Raw genomic sequence first — 21,622 nt, forward strand, 5'->3', positions numbered from 1 at the left:
AAAATCTTAAAAAAAAAAAGCAAACTCCAAGTTACTGTTTATTGAGGTTCACCAAGTACTGGGAACTCCTTTAGGGACATTTATATGCATTATCATTTAATCTGTACTATTACACTTGATAGGCCTGTGACACAGGTAATGACTAGCTTATCTAATTCTGGAACTCACATCTGTTGAAGTTTCCAACTTCTTGCCTTAACCACAACTATACTGACACTCATTAATAAATTGGCTAACCTGGCGTTCCCATGGCTGCTCTGTACTTCCTCCTTCCCTGCACTGCTCGTGATGGACGCCTCATCCCACCTTCCTGCTTTCCGCTCTGGGTTGTATTGATCAGAAAGCAGATCTATTTTATCGACGGGAAGAAATGTATTTGCTTTAGTAGTCGTTAGAAATAGGATATGTGAGATCAGTAACTTCAGGGGGGCCTTGGGAGTAACAGACAGATAAAGAGGATGAGGTTCGCTGGTGTTTCCATTTCTGTGACTCGAGTGCAGAGAGCCAAGAACAAAGCTGAAGTTTAGCCGGGAGGAGGAGAGCGTCCAGCCGTAGCTGAACTCTGCAGACGCGCTCCCAGTTGTCTAGATTTCCGGATCCCCTCCTCAATCTCCTAAGAAAAACAACATGCAAATGAAGTAAACAGTAGTTGGGGCTGAAGCAGCATGTGGTCTAGTCTGCTTCATTTGGAGAATGATCTCGATTGGTGGTTTGGGGAAGGGTTTGTATCCCAGCAAAGGAGGAGACTACAAGAATAAGAGCTGGGGTATACATCAGAAAGTTTTTACTAATTTCATGAACTTAAGTGCTTTTTAGGCACTGTGGGCTGCTTAATATGTTACTGGACTGATTTGGTTAGTTTGAGGGTAAACTGAAGAATTGTTAGTCTGTGTGGCTACGTCTGTTCCATCTGATAACTGAGTGTGCAAACATTTTCTCCATGTTCAGTGCTGGGAGGCCACGGAGCTTATCTTCCTCCTGGTTTTTATGATGGAAACTGGATTAATAGTTACTAATTATATGCAATTATTAATAGTATAATTATGGTTATTATAAAATATTGCTGTTACAGTTATCAGTTCAGCTTGCCCCCTTGTATACTCCTGTCTCCAGTTTCTATGAGGATGGCTGAGCCCATGCAAGGGCTTAGGATACGAAGGAAGAGAGTCAACATTCAGGGCTGCCTCTGGAACCCTTGTTCCCTTGTAATTAAACGCCTCTTTCCCCCGGCTTTTCTCCATAATGAGCCCTCCAGCTTGTGGCTTTCACTGAAATCTAAGCTTCATAGATGACTCAAGAACGGTTGTGATGGTAAATGGGCGGGTGCTCACCTGTTCAGCTTTGTCTGTGGCACCTTGTAAACCAGTGGTGGTCAAACCCTAGTGAGCCCCAGCATCACTCGGAGGGCTTGTTAAAACTCGGATTCCTAGGGGAGCCTGGGTGGCTCAGTCGTTAAGCATCTGCCTTTGTCTCAGGGTCCTGGGATCGAGCCCCGCATGGGGCTCCCTGCTTCGCTGGGAGCCTGCTTCTTCCTCTCCTACTCCCCCTGCTTGTGTTCCCTCTCTCGCTGGCTGTCTCTCTCTCTGTGTCAAATAAATAAAATCTTAAAAAAAAACAAAACTCAGATTCCTCAGCCCACTCTCAGTTTCTGAGTCAGTAGGTCTGGAGGGGAGCCTGGAGTTCGCATTTCTAATGAGTTCCTAGGTGGTGCCCTTCCAGCTGGTGTAGGACCTACACACTGAGAATCGCTGTTGGAAATCATGATCTCTCACCCTGGTGAAAGTGTTCATCTTCCTTTGATCGCCTTGACCTCACACTACACCAGGCACTCTCCCACTTGTAGCTGTCGTCCACTGATGCTACAGTCACCCCATACACACACTGGGCAGATCTTAGGGCACTGTGAAATAACAGAAAAAATAGATACCGGTCTCGGTCCCTGGTTCCTGGCACAGAGCTCCTACCACCATTGTAATTTCCTGAATGGCAAGAGCACTGGGAACTTCTCTTGTTGTAGTATTTGTCTTTGACCTCCGTCCTTGGCCCACGTCTCCTAAAACTCTCGTAAACTCCTAAACAATAAGAGCACAAGGGCACTGTTTGTTCTATTAAGGTGACTCTGGGTGAGCTCCTGGATGGCTCCCAAGATGTAGACTGGTCCCCAGAAAGACCAACCCAAGATTGAAAGCTTGGAATTCTCCGGGCCACCCCCCACCTCCAGAGAGGAAAGAGGGGCTAGAAACAGATCATGCTTACATGAGGAAGCATCCATAACATCCCAGTGTGAGGGGGTTCAGGGAACTTCCCGGTGGGGAACACCTCCATACCAGGAGGGTGACATACCTCAGTTCCAGGGGACAGAAGCTCCTGCACTAGGAATGCTACCCGACCTCACCCTGTGTATCTCTTCATCTCACTGTTGATCTCTATCCTTCAGCATATCCTTTAATAAACTGGTAAACCTAACTGTTTCCCTGAGTTCTGGGAGCTGCTCTAGCAAATTAATCAAACCCAAGGTGGGGGTCTTTGGAACCTCCAATCTATAGCCCATTGGTCAGAAGTGCAGGTGATAACTTGGGCTTACAACTGGCATCGACACGTGTATTTTGCAGGGGTAGTCTTGTGAGACTGAGGCCTTAACCTGTGGGATGTGACCCTATCTCTGGGTAGAATTGAGTAAATTGTAAGATACCCAGCTGGTGTCCCCAAGAAGTACTTGGTATGGGGAAAAACCTCCACACATCCAGAAGTGACCAGAAATGAAGTGTTCTGGGTAAAAGTAAAGGAGACTCCTACAAAAGAAACACAAAGAAGAACTGGGCTCTCCTCACAGAAGGAGGAAGGTGAGTTTTCCCATTAGAGATATGCTGCTGTCTTCCTGCGGCTCTGGCTCCTGAGGTTGTCTGAAGACTTTCACTTTCATCCATGTGACCCTCCAGCATCCTAGCTTCCAGAATGTCTTTACCTCCTCAAGTCCACAGATTTTCCCCTCAACTCTTTTTTTTTTTTTTAAGATTTTATTTATTCATTTGACAGAGAGAGCAAGAGAGCACAAGCAGGGGGAGCAGAGGGAGAGGGAGAAGCAGGCTCCCCGCTGAGCAGGGAGCCTGACACGGGATTCAATCCCAGGACCCTGCGATCATGACCGTAGCTGAAGGCAGCTGCTTAACCTTCCGAGCCACCCAGGCGCCCTCCCCTCAACTCCTAAGCCTCATTGCCCTTACCACTTGGAGAGTTTCAGCTTGAAGTTTATCATTACCCTGAGCTTCTCTACCACGTACGCTGTGATTTTTACTTTTCTTCTCTGTGACCCTAACTCCTGCACTTACTTCTTGCCTCTCGCTGCAACTCCATGACTATTCCAGCACAAGGATAACTTGATCACTCTGATTGTTTTATTTAATTAATCTTTCACTCTCTGCTTGGCTTCTAGTCCTTCTCTGTACAGCCTGGAACCCACCGTGGATCATTAGAATGACTCTCAGTTTCTTTGCAATCTTATCTTTCCACCACTCTTCCAGTGACCAGTGCTGTGTCATTGACACAACCTGTCATTTCTGTTTTTCAGGGTGTAGCAGAGGTGATAAGATAGAAACACGAATAACTGCGACACGGAGTGGTATTCCATAGCAGTTAGAAGCACAATACAGAAATCTGTGAACTCGTAAAGAGTACATCTAGTTAACGATGACCAGAAAACAATCTTCAAGTCTATCATGGAAGATACAAGTATGACTCAGACACTACTAAAGTCTAAAGCTCTTTAAGGATAGGAATGGTGTAATTCATATTAATTTCGATGATAGAACCTGGCAGGTTTAGAAAGAGAATTAATGAGTTATGTCTCCTTTAGGATGATTCTTTGTCCATTATGTGGTGAGAAAAACCTTAAGGGAGCTCAAGCGAATATTTTATTTACTTTTAAAGATTTATTTGTTAATTTTAGAGAGAAAGAGGGAGAGCGTGTGCGAGCAGGTGGAGGGACAGAGGGCGAGGGAGAAGCCTCACGCAGACTCCCCGCTGAGCGCAGAGCCCGATGCCAAGCTCCATCCTGGGACCCTGAAATCATGACCTGTGCTGAAAGCAAGAGTCTGCCACCCAACCGACTGAGCCGCCCAGGAGCTCTTCAAATGAATAAATTTCAGAAAGCAATCTATCACCTGTAGATGTGTGTCAATACACACGTATATTTGTTGTGTAAGTATAGAAAAATATAGGGAGGATGAGTACTGTCTTTATCCATCAGCATATTGTTTTCATTTGTGATTAGGTAAATGCTCCCTTTTACAATTTGACCTTTTACAGTAAAAATAAAAATATTTTAGAGAAGAAGGTTGGTTTTGGCAAAAAGTGGTAGAAATACTACTACTTATATTTCCTGAGGCCCTACCGTATGTCAGGCATATGTCACCTCATTTATCCCTCACCACTGCCCTGCAAGGCTATCTTAGGTGTTACGTTCATTTTGCAAATGGGACTCAAAGAAATTATTGTAGTTCATCAATTCTCAGATGATATTTTTTATTATTATTTTTTAAGATTTTATTTATTTATTAGAGAGAGAGACAGCCAGCGAGAGAGGGAACACAAGCAGGGGGAGTGGGAGAGGAAGAAACAGGCTTCCCCTGGAGCAGGGAGCCCGATGTGGGGCTTAATCCCAGGACCCTGGGATCACACCCTGGGCTGAAGGCAGACACTTAATGACTGAGCCACCTAGGCGCCCTTGAATTTTCTTTTAATTTCAAATTTTTATTTAAATTCTAGTTCACGTATAGCATCATGCTGGTTTCAAGAGTGAGTGAATCTTATCATTGGTGGTGTCTTAGATTTGATAAAATAAGTTGCACTATTATTATTGCATATAATGCTCTCTCTCATTCATGATTGAACTGACTCTAATTCCTCCTCTTTTCCCCCATTAAATTGCATTATCTTGTCTTTTTTTTTTTAAGTTTTTATTTATTTTCATAAATTCTTCACCCCTCATGGGGCCTGAACTCTTGACTCCAAGATCAAGAGTTGCGTGCTTTTCCAACTAAGTCAGCCAGGCACCCCAATTGCATTATCTTTTCTAACAAAAGCAGACTTTCTGCTCCTTCTCCAAATTTTCTGACACACACACACACACACACACACACACACACACACACACTTCCTCCCCATTTCTTCCTCACATGTCCTTACAGCTCAGTCCAAGCTAAAAATATCCTGCTCGTAAGATGCTCTGCCTTATGTCAGGCCTTATGCTTATTTTGAGTTTAGCCATGGTGAGCTTCATCTGTCAAACTGATGTGTTTGTCTCTTTTTCCTGCTAAATTACTCAGTTAATCTGTTTTGTTTGATTCCATTTTACCCACAACCCTTCAGAATCATGTGCCTTGACACTAGGGAAGAAGCTAAACTTCTCTGTTATAAATCTGGTTAATTGGACAAATTAATTCTGACCGACACAATAAAGGTTTTTATTTTTCTTGGGCAAGGTAGCTGCCCTAAGCCAGTGCTTCTCACCCTGGCCACAGCACCCTAAATACTTAGTCTACCTTCCTGGAGCCTCGATTGTGGTTGCAGATTTGCTTGAAGGGGAAGTAGGACATGGAAAAAATGTCAGTGAAAATCTTCCAAAGAAGTTTTTATCTTACAGCAAATATGAAGATATTATTGAATAGAATGAAATATCCATATGCATTTCTAAGGTGAAACATCGATGACCTTTCAAGCTCCACTTGTAGACGTCTAGTCATGGCAACTTGTGGTCGAAACTCCAGGTTTTAGAGCAAGACTTTGAGTCCCAGATCCACCTTTTTGTAGCTGTGTGTCCTTGGGCAAGTGGCTTAACCTCTTTGTGTCTCAGTTTCCTGATCTAGAAAATGGGAATAATAGTATCACCTGCCTTAAAGGGTTATCATGAGAATAAATGACGAGTGTGTGTTAAATGTTAGAGCAGCGGCTGGAACAGAGTGAACTCTCACTAATGTTGGCTATTTTCATTTTTATTTTTGCTTCCCGGTGTCCCCCAGGGCAATTCTTTTGTTCTCCTCTTTTTGTTGAGGTGTCTTGGTGCCAAAGTTCAAGGAGCCCTTCCCCAGGATTCTCTCCAATCTGCTGCCTTGCTTCTCATCTGTTGGTCTTTTGTAATGTTTCAGGAATGTGCTGTTTTCTTTTCTCTTCTCTTTTTTTGCAGCACCATTAAAAACAAAGAGTAGCTGTTTTAGGAATTTGGGAAATGAAGGGGAATGAGTCTCAGTGTCACTCATGTTTGAAATGAAAGAACGTCAGAGCTGGGAATAGGAAGCCGATCGTTAAGATTTGGGGGGCATAGATGGGAGGAATTTCAGGCTCAGCTCCCTTTGGAACCGCGGCTTGGACTCAGCTGGTCATAAAACATGAGGTCTGTAATTAAAGCTTTCTGTTGTACGACTTGGGATACGTGCAGTCTCATCGGGTTATGGCTCATGGGGGAATGAATTTTCTGACGCAAATGAGGTTTAAAAAAAATCATAGCGTCTCTTTATTTGGTTAACATTATTTCTGCACTTTATTTTTCCTTGTCAGCTTTAAAAGGACGAGGGGAAAAGTACAGCACCCTGCCAAAACTTGGCAGTAGAATTTCGGTGAGCAAAAACTCCCCGCCTGCCACGACGTTGGCAGTGGCTATTCCTGAAGCATCGCAACAGCCTGTGAGGCATGGCGGAGCCAGAGCCTGGAAGCCACAAGCAAAGACCGGGGTAGGACTAGAAGGCACCTGTCCTCTGTTCGTTCTTGCCTCTTCATCTAATATCATCTTTGGCTCGAAAGTCCAGGAATCGGAGGGCAGTTACTGCAGTTTCCCAGTGACGTGGCTGGACTCAGCCTTGCCACCTCCTCGTCTCCTAGAACCGAAATATTTGAAGGGCAGAGGGCAGGATACATGCAGCCTAGGGGATTGGAGAGCAGTAGAAACTGACCTTTCCTTTACTATCCCCCTTCGGCCACCAACATCTTCTAGGCTCATGATTTTTGCACCTACAATTAGAGCGTACAAATATTGACTATAACTTACGGTGGTTGAGTGCTTCTGAGTTGCCATGTGCCACGTTAAACTCACAGCAACATTAGAGAGCAGATACTGTGTTTATATCAAGGGTGAACTTGAGGTTTACAAGAAAAAACTGTAAATTGTTCAAGTCACAAGTAGGTCACTGTATTCGTCAGGGCATTCCAGAAAAACAGAACCAGTGGGAGATATGTATATCCTTCCTCCTCTGCCTTTGTGTATTCAGGCCCCCCATGGATCGGATGATGACCACTCAGATTGGGGAGGGCAATCTGCTTTCCAGAGTCTACAGACTCAAATGCTAATCTCATCCAGAAATACCCTCGCAGACACATCCAGAAATAATGTTTAATGTGGGTACCCTGTCACTGGTCAAGTTGACACATCAAGTTCATCGTCAAAGGTGGAAGTATCAGATATTGAACCAGATCTGATCATTGGGTTGGAGTCTGTTACATTGACTTGCGATCGATGTATAACAAATCACATCGTACAAAAGCAAGCACTCGTTTCTGTAGTGTCTACAGGGCACGTTGGGTGTTAGCGGATCTAAGCCAGGCTTGCTGAGTGGCTGGATGGCGTGGTTCTGCTCCACGTGCCTCTCCTCTTCCTCCTGAGACCAGCAGGTTAGCCCGGACATGTATAAGAAGGAAATTGGAAAGATGCAAGGTCTCTTAAGGCCAGCTCTTGAGATTGGTGTACTCACTTCTGCCTCAGTCAGTCAGTCAGGGTACGTCACAAGGCTGAGCCCAATGTCAAGGAGCAAAGAGATAGACTCCGCCTCCGTGGGGTATAGTAGAGCTGTGCTGTACCTCCCGATCCTTCCCAACTGTTCTTATTCCCTCAGCTGCTAGGAATATTCATTGCTGATGATGGCTCCCAGGTGAGGCCCCCACTTCTACCCTCACCCCTGATCTCCCACCCCACTGCCTGCTGGGAACTGTTTTGCTCAAGGGTGCCCCCACAGGCCACCCACATGCAATCAGTGGTCAGGCGTGACAGCACAAAGACCCAACCCCTCGCCTCAATTAGGAACAGTTCCCAAGGGCCATCCCAGCTCCAGAGCCTCCCGTGGCGTTGGCTGAGGCCATGGCTGCAACTGACTTGGTCCCATTCTTCTCCCTTGCCCAGTCTTGCTTCCCTTACTCTGTTAAAAGTGCTGTTCGCAAGAGCACTCCTCAGTAATTACCCCATGCAGATCTAACCTTCAACATGGGAAGATTTCCAAAGACAATGGCAAAGGGCATGGATAGAATATAGGGAAGCTGGGACCAACAGTGCAATTTACCACACCTTTGCATTTAACAACTAGACTAAACTGCATCCCAGATTAGAGCAAAAGTATGTATTGTCTGAAATGTCCTAATGTGTACGTGAACCATTCATACTGGACCTTGAACTATTTTTAAGGTGGAACTCAGTTTGCAAAGGCTGGTAATGCCGCAGAGTTGTGGGCAAAGAGAAACTTTGTAAATTGAATGAAATTCCAAGTGTGCGGTGGAAGTTCAGTATTCTAGAGGTAAAAATGCAGTGAGTTGTTTTTATGGGTAACTGTCTTAATAACATTGATTTTTGTCCATGTCAGGATTTATATATCAGCAGCTCATTTCATTTTTATAAATGAAGCCCTTCCCCATCTTACAAGTAATTGCACGAACTCACTGGGCATGCAGTGGCTTCTGGATGTCTCTCTATCCCCTCTTGAGTCTCTTCATCCTGCCCACAGCTGGGTCAGTTGTGTCTTTATGAACGTCTCTTCATTTGAACAATTCAGGTTGCATTCTGTTTGCCGCCAGGATCCTGCCTCATACCCTGACCTACCGTATTCATTTTCCACCTCCTTGCACGTGTTTTGCTTTCCCCTCTGCCTAGATCCGGGCTGTGGCACAGCGGGAAAAGCACTGGCCTGTTGACAGACATGGTTTTCTTTCTGACTCGGATGCATACTGACTGGGTTACTGGTTGGGGGCGTTATTTAACAGAACCTCAGTGTTCTTGCCTGCAAGGTGGGGATAATGATGGCTGTCGGTTGCATTAAATAAAATCTGTGCCTGATGGTATGTTCCAGGCCTCATCAGCCTGTTGTCACAGAACAAGTTCTCACATTCTTTTTTTTTTTAATTTTTTAATTTAAATTCAGTTAATTAGCATGTAATGTATTATTGGTTTCAGAGGTACAGGCCTGTGCTTCACCAGTCTTACATAACACCCAGTGCTCCTTACATCACGCGCCCTCCTTCGTGTCCATCACCCAGTGACCCCATCCCCTCATCCACATCCCCTCCAGCAGCCCTCAGTTTGTTTCCTGTGATTAAGTGTCTCTTATGGGGATGCCAGGGTGGCTCAGTTGGTTATGCGTCTGCCTTCGGCTCAGGTCATGATCCCAGAGTCCCGGGATCGAGCCCCGCGTTGGGCTCCCTGCTCGGCGGGGAGTGTGCTTCTCCCTCTGCTCTTCACTGTGCTTGTGCTCTCTCTCTCAAATAAATAAATAAAAATCTTAAGAAAGTCTCTTATGGTGTATCTCCCTCTCTGGTTTCGCCTTATTCTATTTTTCCTCTGTTCCCCTCTGATTCTCTGTTTTGTTTCTTAAATTCTACATATGAGTGAGATCATATAATAATTGTCTTTCTCTGATTGACTTATTTCACTTAGCATAATACCTTCATGTCATTGCAAGTGGCAAGGTTTCATTCTTTTTGATGGCTGAGTAATAGTCCATCATATATGTATACACACACACTACATCTTTATTCATTCGTCAGTGGACATCTGGGCTTTTTCCATAGTTTGGCTGTTGCGGACATTGCTGCTATAAACATCGGGGTGCAGGTGCCCCTTCGGATCACTACATTTATATCTTCAGGGTAAATAGTATGGAGGTTTCTTTTAAAAAAGTTGAAAATAGAGCTACCCTACGATCCAGCAATTGCACTACTGGGTATTTACCTCACATTCGTTTTATATTCCAGTTTTTATGGTGTGGATCCCCATCCCATTTAACTGGAAGAAATTCATTCCCTTCAGAGTATCTCCAGTTATTTCTAGAAGTTTTCAAAGAAATTCCCATGCTAATCTGTCTTTCTTTTGCAGTTGCCGTGGGCTTCTGCCCTGTTGTTTTTCTTCTATCCCAGCTCCCACATGTCCAGCATCTGCTTGCAAGGCCATGTGCTGAGGCTTTGCCAAGGCTGGCGTTTTTCCAGGGCCACTGTCCACCATCAGAACACTCTCTGGGCCAGAGATGTTGACTCTCAGTCCTCCCAAAGGGTCTAGTCCCTGGGAGGTGTTCGTGTGGAGAGGAAGGGAGAATGGCCTCCCCTGCCTTTGAGCCAGCTCAGCCCCAAACATGTAGAGCCTCTCGGAGTTTCTTTGACTGGTTCCTCACCTAGTTTCACATGAGAACAAAACAAGTCATAGAGGTTCTGGAGCTTCTTTCCACCGTCTCTTCTAGATGGAGATCATGGCCAGGCTAGAAGGGGAATAGATGCTTTGCCATCCGTTCTCTCTTTCTCTCCCTGCCTTTCACAAACCCCAAGCCCTCTTTCCTCTTCCAGTTAGTAAACCGAAGCTTGTATACATATCGGCCATTGTGGGATGGAGCCATGAGGGTCCGTTAGGGAGGGGAGGTGTGTATGCACTCCTTTTTGAGCCCGTGTCTACACCAGTTACACAGAACTGATTCCTAGTACAATACCTGGTACAGAGTAGAGTCTCAATAAAGGGTGGATGCTGTTATCATAGAAATAGGAAATCCCATTCGTACCGACCCTGTACTACAAGTTCTCCAGGTTACATTTAGACGTCCTTGCTTACAAGAAGCCTGCTGTAATCTGTTACCATGAAGTCACCGCTCCCCCTGAATTCGTTTCCCAGGGCTGCGGTTACAAAGTGCCATAACCTGGGTGGTCTAGAACAATAGAAATTTCTCTCTCACAGTTCTGAAGTCCAGGTGTCAGCAGAGCCATCCCGTCTCTGTTGGCTCCGGGAAAGAATCCTCGCTGCCCCTTCGCAGCTTCTGGTGGCTCTTGGCAATGCTCGGCGGCCTGTGGCTCCGCAGTGCCGTCTGCTCCCACCTTCTCGGTTTGTCTCCGTCTTTACAAGCTCTGCTCTCTCCGGGGGACATCAGCCCTAGTGGGTTAGGGCCCACCCTATGACCTAATTTTAACGTGATGATATTTGCAAAGACCCTAGTTTCAAAAAAGTCACATTCTGAAGTCCTGAGGGTTAGGATTTCAACGTACTGTGTTAGGGGACACAGTTCAATCCGTAACACCCTCCAATAATCTAAACTCTAATAACAATTTTCATTTCTTTTTTTTTTTTTAGGTCTATCACATTCTAGTTGATTGTATAGTAATTTTTTTTAATTAAAGATTTTATTTGTTTAAGAGGGAGAGAGAGAGAGAGAGAGTGAGCACAAGCAGGGGAGTGGTGGGCAGAGGGAGGGGAGAAGGAAGCTCCCTGCTGAGCAGGGATCCGGATGCGGGGCTTGATCCCAGGGTCCTGGGATCTTGACCTGAGCCGAAGACAGATGCTTAACTGACTGAGCCACCCAGGCGCCCCCAGAATGTATTTCTGATTCACTTTTGTGTTCCTGCCAGTACCTGCCTGGCCATAATAGGTTTGGAAGTTCCTAAATGACTGGGCTCCTTTCCTGACTCACGACCAATCCATCAGCCTAGAGCAAGCTGCCGCCTGCTCCATATGTGCATTTCTGAGTTCCTTGTGTTTTTGGCCCTTTGGTTGGTTTCTTGGAAGAATATGGATCAGGAGGATGGCTCTGGCTGGCTGAAATAGCTGGTTACAACCTGCCTCAGGTGGCGAAATATTTGTTTTCTGGGAGTGAATAGTGGGCTTCACTCTATCAGGGAAACAATCTTGTTTGTCCCGTTTATGGCTCTTTTTTTTTTTTTCCTTCTCTTGCATTTTCAGCATCCCAATGATGTCCTTAGTTACAGTTGCTATGGAAGTATTTTAGTGTTTCCTGCAGTGCAGGGCAGTGTGGTGCCTAGAGCCCTCTGTAGTGCAGATTTATGATGATGCCCAAGCCATGTGTTTCATTTGGTAGTTTTCTGGTCTAGTAAATGGTTGTCGTCAGGGGAGTGATCTGCCTTTATTTTGGTCCCCTGATTTATTACATTGATTTTCTTTTTCATTGGTTCTGGAGTGCTCATCATCTTCTTAAATACTCAACTGATTATTTCACAGAATATAATGACAGAGCCAGCTGCATCTTCTTGTTATTGAATAAATCGGTGAACAGATGCAGTGTCTTTGATACTAACATGGCAAGGGGTGATCTAAGCTTGTTAAAACACTCGAAATCTTATAAGGATGTAGAATTTAAGGGTTGGGACTAATAAGTGAAGGAGAGAAAGTTGGGCTATCGGGAGACTCAGACTCTGGTTTCTTTTATAAAATGGAAAAGTAATAGTGATGCATGTCACCTACTTGATAGGATTGTTGTGAGGATCAGGTAATTAACGTCTACAAAAGCAGTTGTAAGCTGTACAGTGCTGTAAATGCTCTCAAACGCCATTGTGAATAACCTCAGCTACTATCTTAATAGCCTTGGCTCTGCATTTGACCTTGGTGACCCTGAGAAGCAACTTAATCTCTGGTAAAGACCTGAGTTGGCCTCTTTACTAAGCCATCTGGGCAAATAAATGTTCAGGCCATTTTACAGCATTTTCCAGGTCATCAGGTTGTGGGTGTTACCCTCTTCTAATCTTTCTTCATCTTTTACTTTGGGGAGGGAAACGATAATATGACTTTAATTATCACGTTAAAAAGGAGGATAATTCTTGATTTTTTTTTCTTGGTTTTTCAAGTTCTTTAATATAAAGTCTTTCTGATGCATCTGTTCCTTGTTTGGTGTATTGGCGTGTGCTAGTAAAATTTCGCTCCTGCAAAAAATTTGTGTGTGTGTGACTTTGGTTTAGGGTGGACACTCAGCCACTTACTAGAACACATTTAGGCGTGCAGACTTTGCAGTTCCAAAGGAAAGTTCTGAATGCATTTAGTGATTTGATTTATGTATTTTAGGTGTTTTCTTTTTTAAGATTTTATTTATTAATTTTAGAGAGAGCATGAGAAGGTGGCGGGGGTGAGGAGGGTGTGGAGGAGCAGAAGGGGAGGAAGAGGGAGGGGTAAGAATCTCCGGCAGACGCTGTGGTTAGCATGGCGCTCTACGCGGGGCTCAGTCTCACGACCCTGAGATCATGACCTGAGCTGAAACCAAGAGTCAGACACTTCACGACTGAGACACCCAGGCTCCCCATATGTATTCTGCTTTTAAAAAATCTATCAATTTATTCTAGAGATGCTCCGGAAATAGATATCATTGCACTTAAACAGAATTCTTTATGAAGCATTTTGTGCTTCAGATATATTCATTATGCAGCTTCTCTTGAAGCATTTTCAATTTGTTCATTTGGAGCAAATTTTGTGTGTTGAATGCAGTTGGTTCCTAGACACTGACTCATTTTCCAAATACAAGTACACTTTATTTTTTTCCAATTGACTTTCTCCTGCCAGTATGTCGTCCAGTTCTTCCTTAGTGTCCTGTCAGAATACGGTCAGCTCAGCATGAACAGGAAATGGGCTTCTTGCCCACTCTTACAAAAGTAGAATTAAGTCACATATTTTGATTTTTAAATTATAAGAAAAAGAGAATAAAAAAAGGAACAGCCAGAAACCTAACTAATTTTCAGGCTCAGGACTATTATAAGGAGCTCAAACAAATGAGACACCAAAAACCAAAATCTGCAATTTGCAGATTTTTTGAGTAGAATGCATCAAAATTTCCATTTTGCTTTAAATATTGAATAGCTGTAATGTGGTCAATATAAATAAACCAAGGAACCAAAGCTTTCTTGGAAGACAACAGCAATTTCACGTGGGCAAACATCTCAACACAAAAACTTGGCCATATGTTCAGGACTGTTGCGATGTATTTAGATTTTTGGTCCAAATTCCATCTCTGTCTCTAGAAAACAAACCCAAAAGACCTTACAGAGTCAAGGATGAAGAACTCATTTCACTAAAGTGCCAGTAATGTCAGCCCTAAAAAAATCAGAATTTTTAGTTTTACCTAATCTAATGATCACTGTGACAATTTTTTGCAGCTACAGTTGCTTATGGGGACCGACTAAAGTGACCATTTATTTAGGATGAAGTCCAAAGTTATTGAAGCGTATACAATAAAGCACAGATTTGATTCAACTACACAGATAATTCACCCCAAAAATGTTCCTCATAGGGGCGCCTGGCTGGTTCAGTTGGTAGAGCATATGACTCTTGATCTCGGGCCCACAATGGGTGGAGAGATTACTTAAAATCTTTGGAAAAAAATGTTCCTCATAGGGGCGCCTGGGTGGCTCAGTCATTAAGCGTCTGCCTTCGGCTCAGGGCGTGATCCTGGAGTCCTGGGATCGAGCCCCACATCAGGCTCCTCCACTGGGAATCTCTTTCTTCCTCTCCCACTCCCCCTGCTTGTGTTCCCTCTCTCGCTGGTTGTCTCTCTGTCAAATAAATAAATAAAATCTTTAAAAAAAATGTTCCCTAGAAATTGCATTGTATTATTTGGTTGCTTGCCCCGATCTTCCACTTTCCTTTGGGTGTCTTTGTAGACTTTATTAAAATAATATCTTGTAGGATAAAAATAGTTTATTCTGCCATAGCTTCTCTTCGTCGCTAGTTCCAAAGTTTCGGCTAAATTGGTGCCAGTTTGGAACCAATCTCTTTAAGCCTCAATTTCTGCATTTGTGCAGTGGGTATAATTAGCACCTCTAAAATAGTAGAACGCTGTTGCATTGATTAGTGGAATGGCACAAAGTACTAAACACGGGGCCTCGCGTATATTAAATGCTCAATAAATCTAAATATTTTTCACTTTTACTGGTAAAGATGTGACCTTGGAAGTCATTAAACTTTTTGTGGCCCAGCTCCTTAGCCATGAAAGATGGTGTCTTGATATAAATCTGAAAATGCTCTTAGAATGAATACAGTGCTTCCACACGCAAGTGAATTACAGAATTTAAGCAGCTGCCCTCATGAATTAATCAAGACGTGGTTTTACCTTATTGGTGGATACATGCTTTGGAACAGAGCTTGAGGCACAAAGGCTCACTTTGCTTGGATATTATATTTATTACTATTTTGCCAGTTTAAAAAATATTATCTACTACAATGTGATAAGAATTGGGTGCAAGTAGTATTTTGGGGACGTGACCCCAGCAAGCATGATCAGGGACTGGGAAACTAGGACTGGCAAGAAACGAGTGTCGGTAAGGGTAACTTGTTGAGCAGGTCGCTGTCGTGGGCAAGGGGGCCAATCCCACTTGTCCCTCTGAGAGACTTCAAAACATGTTGGCTTTAACCAACATCATCCGTTTAGCTCAATGCTGTACATATCTTATCACTTTCTGTGAGGTTTACGCCATGAAAAAGTTTGGGAAGCATTGCTATAAAGCTTGGCTGGCAGAAATACAGAGACTTCAACTAGAGAAAGGAAAATGTAGTTAAGTGGTGGGGTCAGAGGGTGTGAGGTCAGAAGTTGGAGGCTTAGGGTCTTTTTATACCTGGAAACTGAAAGGGAGAAATTCAGGTAAAAGCAGAGTCCGTGGAAGGAAACCACAGAGAAGCAAATGAAAGTCTGTTTCCAAGATGTCTGAAAGTACTATGGACTGCTTGTGAAGGGCAGTGCGTTCTCTCATTTAATTCTCATAACAATCATGTGGATTGGGATCTTTAGTTTTGCCCCCAGCCCTCAACTGAGTCACCCAGGTGTCCCAATATTAGAATTTTTTTAAAAAAGATTTTATTTGAGAAAGAGAGGAAGTGAGAGAGCGCACACGCAGGAGCCAGGGGAAGGGCAGAGAAGCAGAGAAGCAGACTTCCTGCTGAGCAGGGAGCCCGACATGGGATTCGATCCCAGGACTCTGGAATCATGACTTGAGTCGAAGGCAGACGCTTAACCTACTTACTCAGCCACCCAGACGCCCCCCAATATTAGAATTTTCTTAAATGACAGGGAATTGGTTGGTGAAGACCTCATATTGACCTTGGGAAACAGTGATTTCCAGAGATATAAGCAAGAAATGACCCAGGTCAAGTTAGTCTTGCAAAATACAATAAATTGAGCTTTGTCTATATGACTACGCTGGTTTTGTCTGCTCCGGGAATTTTCAAGGCTGGTCTCTGTTTTTTTATTTTAACACGTCTGACAGGTTTTTTTTCACAGCATTATAGATTCATTAATGGCAGAAACCTTGAAAGTCATCTGGTTTTTCACCATGGTACAGGAATCCCTCCTGCAGTTTCCAAATTCAAGGAAGTAGTTAACTGGGGTGCCTGGGTGGCTCAGTTGGTTAAGCATCCAATTCTTGATTTCAGCTCAAGTCATGATCTTAGGGTTGTGAAGTCAAGCCCCAGGTCAGTCTCCGAGGTGAGCGCTTAAGATTCTCTCTCTTTTTCTCCATCTTCTCCTCCCCACTTGTGTTCTCTCACCTAAAAAAAAAAAAGAAAAAAAAAGAAAAAAAGGAAAATTCTAATATTACAATCAATCACTGTGAAAAATAAACAGTCATTGCTTTCTCACTATATGAGCTGCTTTATAACAATATATAACAATATAACAATGAGTCTCATCCATGTTTCTGATTTGCAAACTGTCTTTTTGGCGTGTACATTATAAACTGTAATTATTACTTTGGCGATTCACTGATTTTACTTCTGTTATTCCTGAACTTTTGACATATGCTAAGCCATCAATACTTCCTATAATTTAAGAATTATTTCTTACAGGGGCGCCTGGGTGGCTCAGTTGGTTAAGCCTCTGCCTTTTGGCTCAGGTCATGATCTCAGGGTCCTGGGATCGAGTCCTGTATCGGGCTTCCTGCTCAGCGGGTATCCTGCTTCTCCTTCTCCCTCTGCCTGCTGCTCTCCCTGTGTGCTGTCTGGCAAATAAATAAATAAAATCTTTAAAAAAAATTATTTCTTACATCAAGAATTTAATTTCTTGTTTATTTTAATGGACACTAAGTATTTTTGAATTACCTTTGATTTGATACTAATAAAAATGGCTTGTTAATTGTTTAAAGCATTGATTAGTAGCTACTCTTTTTAATTAGACTGGAATATGCTGTTTGAATCAATAATAGCTTAGGCAACCAGAGGCAATTAAAATAATCGAGCATGAGAAGGTTGTGAATTAAAGGCTGGAAATGGAAACAAAAAGGAAGCCCAGCTATTGACAAATGCAGAAGGGCAGATTACGTTGAACTGTATCATAGAAAAGGTCTGAGAGACACACAAAAGGAAGTGTGCTGTGAAGAGGGGCTGTTGAGCTGTAGGAGTTGAGCCCATGGAAGCAGGAGCAAAAATTGTTTTCGGTTGTGCAGTGCTGTTTGGGCTCTAAGAGAATAACAGCTCTTGTTTCTGGCTTTGCAGTTTCAGTGAGATTTAGAATAAACCTATGAACATTTTTGAAGTGTTGGGGGCTGATGAAAGGTTGTATGAATTATGGGAATTGCCACTTCAGTGGGGAGGCGCTTGCTGGCTCACACTGCTCCTAGGTCTGGAGCAACTACGTCATCACCGGTTCCTTCAAATCGGGAGTGTTGCCGGAATGGCCGCTAGGTGGTGCTCAAATGACTGTAAGGAATTCCGCGACCTCTAGTGGGACATAAAGATATTAAACATTAGAACCAAAAGGCAGAACATATTCTACGATTTGAGCCTCAGGACATGAAGTTTTAATATATTGAGATATCATGGCTTTTTAAAAAATATAACATGATATCAAAATGTCTATGCCCAAAGGGTGGGAAAAAATGCTACCTCATTAGAGTCAAGGTTAACGTTGTTGGTAGGAAAGTGAATTTCTTTCACTATTTTTCCTCTTGAGCTCTAAGAATAATTGTAGTACACTGGGTTCCGGGGCATTTATGAAGATTTTTTTGTTTTGTTTTTTTGTTTTAAAGATTTTATTTATTTGAGAGAGAGAGAGACAGCCAGTGAGAGAGGGAACACAAGCAGGGGGAGTGGGAGAGGAAGAAGCAGGTTACCAGTGAAGGAGCCTGATGTGGGGCTCGATCCCACAACGCTGGGATCATGCCCTGAGCTGAAGCAGACGCTTAACGACTGCGCCACCCAGGCATCCCATTTATGAAGGTTTTAATTTATGTTGTCATGTCTTTTGGCCACCAACACAGAAGAATCTGTTTTTCCACATTTACACAGTCAATATCATCTCCAAAATGAATAAGATGTGGATTGATAACTCTGTAAAAGCAATGATTTGGGGGAAAGGGAGGGAAAAAAGACAAGCAGAATGAAATGCCAATTGCGAGGCAAGGAAGCAAGGCTAGAGTGAAAAGGAGATGCCATTGGTGCTGGATGGTTTCAGACCACCTCAGGCACAATTTATCTATCTATCTGTGGCCGTCACCGTCGTCTTCTTCTTCTTCTCCTCCTCCTCCTCCTCCTTCTCTTCCTTCTCCTTCTTCTTCTTCTTCTAAGTAATCTCTATACCCAACAAGGGACTGGAGCTCATGACCCCAAGATCAGGAATCTCATGCTCTACTGATTGAGCCAGCCAGGCGCCCCACCCCCCAGGCACAACTTAAAAATATTATATATGTTCTGCCTTTTGGTTCTAACATTTAATATGGTCCTGAATCAATCCAGATATTGCTTTCTCCAGTCCTACTCTTGGACTGCCAGGAAGCTAGAGGAACATCTTATAACAGGGCAGTGTGGTGCTATTAGAAAATCAGGTTTTGGACAGAGGGCTGAGGTTCTGGAAAGATGACAACTTTAATGTATTCTTCCTTGGTCTCGCTGCCAACCCAATATAGTTCCCGCTCCTGAGCTACTCGGGTCCTGGGTCTGAGATGGCTAGCTCTGCTGGAGTCCTCATGAAAAAGCATCTTGGACTTTATCCCCAAGGGCCAAATGGAAAACCCCTTCACTCTTGCCTAAAAGGTAACAAAAATGTCCATAGCAACAGTTGTCATAATAGCAAAAATTGAAAGCCATTCACGTATCAATTAGTTGCAAAATGAATTAATCAACTGTGATACATTTATACAATGGAATACTATATAACACAGCAGTGATCAAGAGGGAGCTAGAGCTCCATGTTTCCAAACGAAAACAAGCACGTAGCAGTGGTATACTTGAGTATGATACAATGAATAAAAAGTTAAAAACCCTCAAACAATACTATATATATATACATACATATAGAGATAGGTAGTAAAAGTAAAGGATAGTAGTTACTTTCAGGCAGGGAAGAGCATGGGTGGGGACACATATACGGGGACCTCAATTGTAACTGTAATATCTTAGTTTGTGAGCTGAATGGTGGTGGAGACATGATCATGATGATGTACTTTTTTGCTTGTCTCAAATGATTAAATGGAGAATGGGAGAAGGTGAGGAGGAGGAGGAGGAGGAAGAAGGGAACCAAAAGAAGGGAGAAGGCAACTCAAAGGACCAGGAATGGGAACTAGCAGGCCAGTGAGTTCCAGGAGATATGTGATTGTAGGCCCCAGGTCACCACCATCGGGGCACCTGGCTGGCTCGCTTGGGAGAGCACGTGACTCTTGATGTTGGGGTCGTGAGTTCCAGCCCTACGTTGGGTGTAGAGATTACTTAAATAAATAAAAGCTTAAATAAAAAAAAAAAGTCACCACCTCAGAGACTTAGTACAAAAAGGGAGCACTGAGAGGATGAATCCGAGGTCAGAGTATGTGACTGCCAGGAACATCAGATGAAATGGAAAGGACAGGAAAGCACCCTTTCAAATGGAGCAGATTCATTCACTCATTTATTCAAAATATGTTCGTTAACTATATGTGCTCGGCACTGTTCAAGGGCACAGCAGTGGACAAAACAGCCAAAAATCTGCCTTCATGGAGCCCAGGTATCTGGCAAGCAGAGTCTTTCTGTGTCCAACCTGTTTGTGTGGGAACTTCCCAGCGAGGCACCCAGGGAAGGAGAGGGGTTTACTCACCGTACAGATAGGCACTGAACACTTCCCAGATGGCCCACTGTGCTGGATGCCGGGGCTGTGGAATGAATCCTTGCCTTCAAAGAGCTCACGATCCCCTGGGGAGAGCCCCATATGCACTGAGACATTTGCAGCTCAGTGTGTTGGAGGAACGCACAGGCTACCTTGGGAACAGAAGTGGTGGGGAGTGTTGGGAGTCAGCTTCTGCGTGGCCATAGAGTTGATGATCTTGGAGGACCATGATGGGAATTCAGAGTCCGTGTCAGTTCACCAGCATGAAGGAAGGATTCTGCCTGTGGACAGCATAGCTAAGGCTTAGCTCTGTGCTCTAGGGCACTGGGAAGAGCCTGTTCTCCAAAACCTGTCCCCTTCCCCTGTTGTCTGCTCTCCTAGCACCAGTATGTCATTATTAGAAATTCATTCCATTGCCTCAATACTTTTATTATTTTGAACAACAAGCTATTGTATCAAAAGATATTTTATAAATTCTTTATACTCTGCTTCGTAACCTTAATGTTTTGACAAGAGCTGTGTCCCCAAAATGTCTTTTGACAATAACATAAAAATATCTGACATACTGAGAGACATAGTATAATACTATATACGAACGCAATGTGTCTGTGTTCTTATTTTCTTCATGTTTTCCAAGGTTTGAAGAGGATTGTAGGGAAAAGAGGAGCTGTGGATGAGGGAGTGGCTTCAGCCGGGAGGGGACCCGTGGAGGAGGTGGGAAAGGGTGTGCAGCCATTGGAGAGGAGGCCTAGTTATGGACTGAGATACAGACAAGGAGATCTCTTCCATCAACAAGAGTTCTGGAACTCTGTGGAATATTTCCCTCCTCCCTGAGTGATGACGATATTGATACAAAGAAGCAAATAAGAAAACAAAACAAAACAAAACAAAGACAGTATGTATTCATTCAGTGATTAGTTTTGTGCTTACTACTTGCCAGGTATGTGCCTGGCCCCGTGCCAGGCACTAGGAGCATGGCCTGAAGCGTCCATTAAAGACAGTTGGTTGTGACTGCTTATAGTGTTTGTTCTGCTACCCAAAGGGGTGAAATTATGGTCTGTGAAACCTAAGCCCAGCTCACTGAGGGCATGGTACTAGAGGTCTGGCTTTAAAATCATGTCTCCAAGTCCTGTCTTAAGAGGACCTTGAGCTTGTAAAAGTATTATATGGGGGAAGCCACACATTAGATTTGGAAAATTTTACTGCTTACTTTACTGGTCTCTCTCTCTTTTTAAACTTCTGGAAACTGCATTCCCTTGGTCTGGGAGGAGTAGGAAATTCCTGCTTCACCCTTTTCCAATTCCCGCATGGGGTAGATTGCATTTAAGCTGTAGGGCGATAGCGTAGGGTACAATTAGAGAAGTTGCCCTCAGCATTTTGAGCTTTTGTGGGTCAGTAACTGCAGTGCCCTGGGGAGAATTTCCGGGAATTCGGGACTGCTGGATCAGTCCATGCCAGGCAGGAGGCAGCCACCCCCTTTTTGGAGAACTGTATGACTAGATTGAGGCGAGTTTCTCTTTGCATATAGGGGCTTAGGGGAAGGTGGGTTGCTTTGGGCTAGA

General features: G+C 43.7%; 1 protein-coding gene across 1 annotated transcript in view; it reads left to right on the top strand.

Moving 5' to 3' along the window:
* The first annotated feature begins 6,197 nt into the window (after positions 1-6,197).
* The window catches only part of PRIM2 (DNA primase subunit 2), a 341,343-nt gene continuing 325,918 nt past the window's right edge, over positions 6,198-21,622 (top strand). The window contains exons 1-2 of the mRNA XM_044387132.3: positions 6,198-6,388; positions 6,553-6,725. The gene's annotated coding sequence lies outside the window, so the exon portion shown is untranslated. The remainder of the gene's footprint in view (positions 6,389-6,552; positions 6,726-21,622) is intronic.

This window comes from Ursus arctos, unplaced genomic scaffold (assembly GCF_023065955.2).
Source record: "Ursus arctos isolate Adak ecotype North America unplaced genomic scaffold, UrsArc2.0 scaffold_29, whole genome shotgun sequence".
NCBI lineage: Eukaryota > Metazoa > Chordata > Mammalia > Carnivora > Ursidae > Ursus > Ursus arctos.